This window comes from Buceros rhinoceros, unplaced genomic scaffold (assembly GCF_000710305.1).
Source record: "Buceros rhinoceros silvestris isolate BGI_N320 unplaced genomic scaffold, ASM71030v1 scaffold7272, whole genome shotgun sequence".
Classification (NCBI taxonomy): Eukaryota; Metazoa; Chordata; class Aves; order Bucerotiformes; family Bucerotidae; genus Buceros; species Buceros rhinoceros.
Window position 1 is genome coordinate 1 of NW_010397107.1, and position 5,472 is coordinate 5,472.

The 5,472-nt window shown below is 37.3% G+C and overlaps 1 protein-coding gene across 3 annotated transcripts in view; it reads left to right on the forward strand.

Annotated features, from left to right (window-relative positions):
* The first annotated feature begins 5,096 nt into the window (after window positions 1–5,096).
* Window positions 5,097–5,472, forward strand: part of DMXL2 (Dmx-like 2) — a 42,553-nt gene continuing 42,177 nt past the window's right edge. For all 3 annotated transcript variants that reach the window (XM_010146116.1, XM_010146117.1, XM_010146118.1), the window contains exon 1: window positions 5,097–5,216. The gene's annotated coding sequence lies outside the window, so the exon portion shown is untranslated. The remainder of the gene's footprint in view (window positions 5,217–5,472) is intronic.

Below are 5,472 nucleotides of genomic sequence, written 5' to 3' on the forward strand. Positions count from 1 at the left end.
GCTTAGTTGCTGGCTGGGGCTAAACCATGGCAGAGGTATCACTAAATGCACAAAATACAAAACTCTAGTTATTATTAATGAGTAATCGGAAGATCAGGGGGATCAGTACATAAGAACTTTTCTGATAGAAGTGAAAACAATTCAATTTACTATTTTTCATTTTTCAAAAAGAGAAGCTTCCTGTCATCTTCCATGACAGTACTGACACTTGGCCTGGAACTATGTGTAATGAATTTCAGAAGCTGTTGCAGATTAAAGTCTCCCAGAACCATATAAACTTGTTTAACCTCACTGAAAACAGCAAAATCATTTACACCATTAAATCCACAAGATACAGCAACTGGGAATAGGTTTTCTGTGCTGTGTAGGGTTCTCTTCTCATCATCCTTCTTGAAAAATTACTTATTAGAACTCTTATTTGCAAATTTCTCATTTATTACTACTTACACATATCTATATGTTCTCCACTGTGTCATGTTTGTGTGAACTGGATTACAGACACTTAACATCTGAGCCCTTACTATGCTTTTTTTTCCTCTGAAGCTCTGAGCATAAACATATTGTAAAGTATTTAATCATGAATTTGTCTTAAATGTCAGTTTAGGAAAGCCTCTTCTATAGGTCCCAGGGTAGTGGTTTTTTACAGTTATTTTGCCAGTTTGCATTAAGTGTATGTCATTCTACTCTACGTTGCTGGCAGAGGGGGGAAGCGTGAGTGTTGTGTCCATTTATGAGAGTTTGGAAATGTTTCAGAGTTCAGGTATCTTCATCACTAACCGGAAGGAGGAGGAATTTCTGCATCTTGCATTTACTATCCATAGCCAGAAACCGAAGCATAAGTGCTGTTATACTGGAGGAGTACTATAAGGCTAATATAGGCTTTAAATCAGGTTTTAATACGGATTTGAATTAGTTTACATAATTTTTAGATGATTATGAACTTTTCTTTAATACCAGTGTGGGCCGATTCTTTTTCTTCTACATCATATAGCATCTCGAAATGTCAATAGTACACACTGGAGCTTGAGGACTTCTGGTCTGTTTCTCTTATGCCAAATTTGTAAAGAATTGCAGGTTATATAGAGAGAAGAATCATTCTCTATACAGAGGAAATTATTTATATAAAGAAAAAACAGGATGAGAATGTGAAGAGATAATTTTTTTCCCTGTCTGTTAGTTCCAGTGTTCAGTGTTAAAATTAGAGATCCAAACCGGAAGGCAAGGGCAGCTGAAAGAGAGAGATGCATATGCTACTTTCATATTATCTGAGAACTGGGGATGTGGCATAAACCCTTAGAGCAGGACACAACGTCCTACTTCGGCCTGTGCTCCTGCATTCGGTTAGAGCTTTGTCCTGGTTCATTGCAGTGGTCCCAGATCTTGGCAGAGCAGATAGTGGCAAACTACAGCTTATTAGGATCTGTAGAGCAACTAAGTCATCCTGGCATTCTGGCGGTTTTGCAACTCCATTTAATTTTCTCTTTGAAGTTATCAGTGATATTAGAAATGGAGGTTGGCAGATACTCCACGTGGGTGGCTTTTACGGCACTTTTTTCAGTCAGTGACTGCTTTTAATTGTGTATCTAAGACTTCTGTGCTGCTCTTGCCCATTACAGTGATCTCAGCATCTTACTTTCCATCTTTCCATTTTTGTATGGTTTACCAATTTTCCATTCTTTTTATCAGGCTATGCAGATTGTCACTCTGTGGCCACAAATCCTGTGGCCACTGCTTTTCTGGCAGGAGTCAGCTGTAGTGGCGTGAATGATCTCCCTGAAGAAAATGTCAGCTGAATCCTTAAGAAGGAACTACTCATGTTAAATATTAGGACACTTCCCTATTCTTTGCCAGTGGAGTAGGGTGCTTCTACTGCATTACCAGCTTAAGAAGTGAAAGGTCAAAATGAAAAGAATATTTAATAGAAACGTGTTCTGTTTAAGTATAAACATGTGAATCTACTGAGTATATTAGAAAAGCGTCGTAAAAGTGATCAGATGGAAAATGTATTTGTTCGTATAATGAGAAGTATGAAAATATCTTTCAGTACAGAACAAATAAGCTGATCTTTTCTGTTTTGAGATATTTGGAGATTTTAAGTGAAAAAGCATTCACTTGTTTTAAAAGAAGGGGACACCTTTTCTTAAAAGAGGGGTTGTAATAAATGTACTACTTAAAGTAAATTTAAGATTTAAGGTAAATATACTTTAATATACTTTCAAGAAATGAGAGACATTCTCAGAATAAATACCTACACTGAGAAAATGACCCCAGAACCAAGAGACAGCGCTTGCTCCAAGAATCTAGAGCAGAAGGCTGGTACCCTGCTCTTGGGAATCCGTTCCGACTAAGGTCTCTAACGGACTAGATTCCTCTGTTGGCATAGGACACCGAGGTGTGCTGAGTCACTTGGTGCTGTGCCAAAAGCAGGCGAAGAGTCGGAAGGATGAATGATAGCAATAGGATTTCTCTTAGGAAAGAGATCTGTACATATTGATGATTCTTTAAGCGAAAGAAAATCTTCTGTAAACCACACTTGTAATTCACAACCACCTTTTTACTTAACATTATAAAAACATGCTAAATAGTATAATTAGCCAGAAAAATACCTACTTTGTTGCTGTAAGAAGTGCAGGTAGGGAACTGAAGAGAAGAGAATCCAGAAAAATTAACGAGGAAGACACTAAATTCTGCTTCACAGAGTCAACAGACATACCCAAGTATAAAATATTCTCCATTTCACGCATTATCAACTATACATAGTGCATGTTTAAGAACAGTAAACATAAGGACATTAAAGTTGAGAAGTCTTCCTTTCCCTGTATCATTTCTAAGACACATGTCCCTATCTCCTTGTAACAGGATTGCAACTAGTGATACATTATGTTTTAGTCTGAAATTTGCAAGTCATCAATACCAACAATGAAAAAATAGAGTATCCAAAAGGTTTAAATCCTTGATTGAAGTGGATCAGTACCTTTTTTAGTGTATTTCATAAGAATTTAAATCATGTCTTTTAGTAGGTTTGTATTAGTAATTATGTTGAAAAGGTGAGTCTTTCAAGTCTTTGCTGTTTTAATTGCTCACTCTTTGAAGTAAATACTAGGAGAATCAATTGTTTGTGAACATTAGTATCTGAATAAATCATTGACAGAAGAGGGCCTGCTTTTATTTTCGTGTCTATTTAGGTGCATTCACCTCCTGGTCTCCATCTTCTTCCTTCCTATTTGTGAATATTTGCTGGCCTGTCCAGCATTCCACACCACTGATGGAGGGGGGGGGTTGCAACACATTCCGATATAAAAAATAGGAAAACAGCAAAACAAGACGACTTTCTGTTCAATGCTAGAACTTACCTCAGAATCTCATCTTTCTTTTTCTCACTTTCTGAAAATAAATCTATTCCATTTTAATAATTTCTTCCCTTCCAAACTGGGTGTAATAATTATATAGTCTAGTCATCAAGGAGCTAGGATATTCTGTTACATAGATAATGTCCCTCTAAGAACCTTTCAGCAGTTGGGTTTTTTCTCTTCCCTGCTTACATTGTGAGTAACTCCAGTATCAGTTCCTCAGAGCTTCCCAGAAGAGCAGTTGTGGGCTTGAGGACTCAAACAGCACCGTGTCACTTCATTTTTGTGAGATGGCCTTGGAAATCTTTTAGACAGTCTGTGTTTTGTAGGCAGGTTTTATTGTTGTGTGTGCAGTTGTACGGCGTGTTCATTTCGAAGGCCAGAGTTTCTGCTTTGCTGCTGGTACTGCTGTTCCTTGCTTGTTTGCAGCAGCGACTGTACTTTCACTGAACTAAGCCTTTTTCGTCAGACTTTCTCACTTGTTGCTCCTTCCCAGGAGGATCAGAAGTAGACATAGAAGGTCATGAGACCTCAACTGTCTCTTCTAGTTCCAGTGGTTATCTTGCACCATTATCTTAGTGTGCCCTTCAATAGGCATTGATCCTGTAAATCTATTGCAATGCTCACAACTTTCCATACAGTTCTCGAAGATAATACAGGTAGCCTGTAAACTGATTGACCTCCAAGTAAGAGCAGTGACTCAGTAATTTGGAAATTATTGTGGAGGAAGTAGGGGACAAGTTGAAATTAAAGAGTCGTTTTGGACCATCTGAAATTAATTGACTGTTGACTTGCACGCTGCATAATTCAGCTGTAGTCAAATTTCTGCCTACTGTATTGGAATCAGTGGAGAACTTAGCTTAAGGAGACAGACTTCTAGCTATAACTGTTTAATTTTAAAAGACTTATTCATAGATTGATGCTAGGGAGGGATTTCTATGCCTGAATGTGGGTGTTTAGTGGAACAGATCATCTGGAGTGATTAAAATTTTTAGAATATTCTGGCACACTAGGACAGTTGAAAGGTGGGCAGACATGTATATATTTATCCTGCCAATAGAAAGGGCTGCAAGCTATCATTGTTCCATAACTTATTCTTAAACAAATTATTTAGACTGTAGTGCACATTGCACAAGATACATCCAAGACAAATCTTTGTTGTTTTACAGTCTTATAGTAATGTGCACTTCTTAAAGCTCATAAAAGCCCAGAAATTGGATTCTTACAGAAAAGAATCACTTAATAGTCTTTTCAAAAAAAGGGAGGGGACACACACAGATATTTAAGAAATTTATACGCATATTCAATAATAAGTGAAGGTAGCTGCCTTGCCCAAAGTAGCAACAGGAATCAGAGGGGAGGAAAAATCCCAACTAAACCCTAAAAAAACTCCACAAAACACACAAAAGTGAAAGTACACACAGAGTTTAAGGTCTAGAATAAGTTTGGGGGTTGTTTTGAGTTTCTTTTGGGTTCTTTTGGGTTTCTGTTTGCTGTGATTTAAACCCTGGAAGATTTAAGGTCTCCTCTACTACTGTGTTTTTACATATTGCTTATTTGCTGGTGCCACTGAATTATGAGGCATAAACCTGCCACATAATAACATCTTGTTTCAAAGGAGATTTTCACAGATCTCTTAATGTAAGTTAAGACATTACATTACTCTCTTAACGTAAGTCACCTAATAAGCATTCAGTTAGTTTTTGTAAATAATTGTATTTCTTTTTAAAAATATTTCAGGCATATGGCTCTGGTTGTGACATTGTTATTCTGGCAAATGACTTTGAATGTGTGCAAATTATTCCCGGTGCTAAACATGGAAACATCCAGGTCAGCTGTGTGGAGTGCTCCCAACAACAAGGCAGGGTAAGGATTTTTATAAATTTGTACAGAGTTTTAAAAAATTGGAATACTCTAAATGAAATAATTAAACAGCAGCATAGTACATTAACAGTATTAAAGAGCTAATTTAATGACAAAGATCAGTTTGTACTGATCTGTAACTTTCTGGGTAACATCTCTTGTGTTACTCAGAGAACTGTTTCAATATAACAGTAATTATTTGGGGGGCGGGGGGAGGGGGGGTGTTAGTGGAAGCAGGAGGGAGCTTGTAAAAATGGGT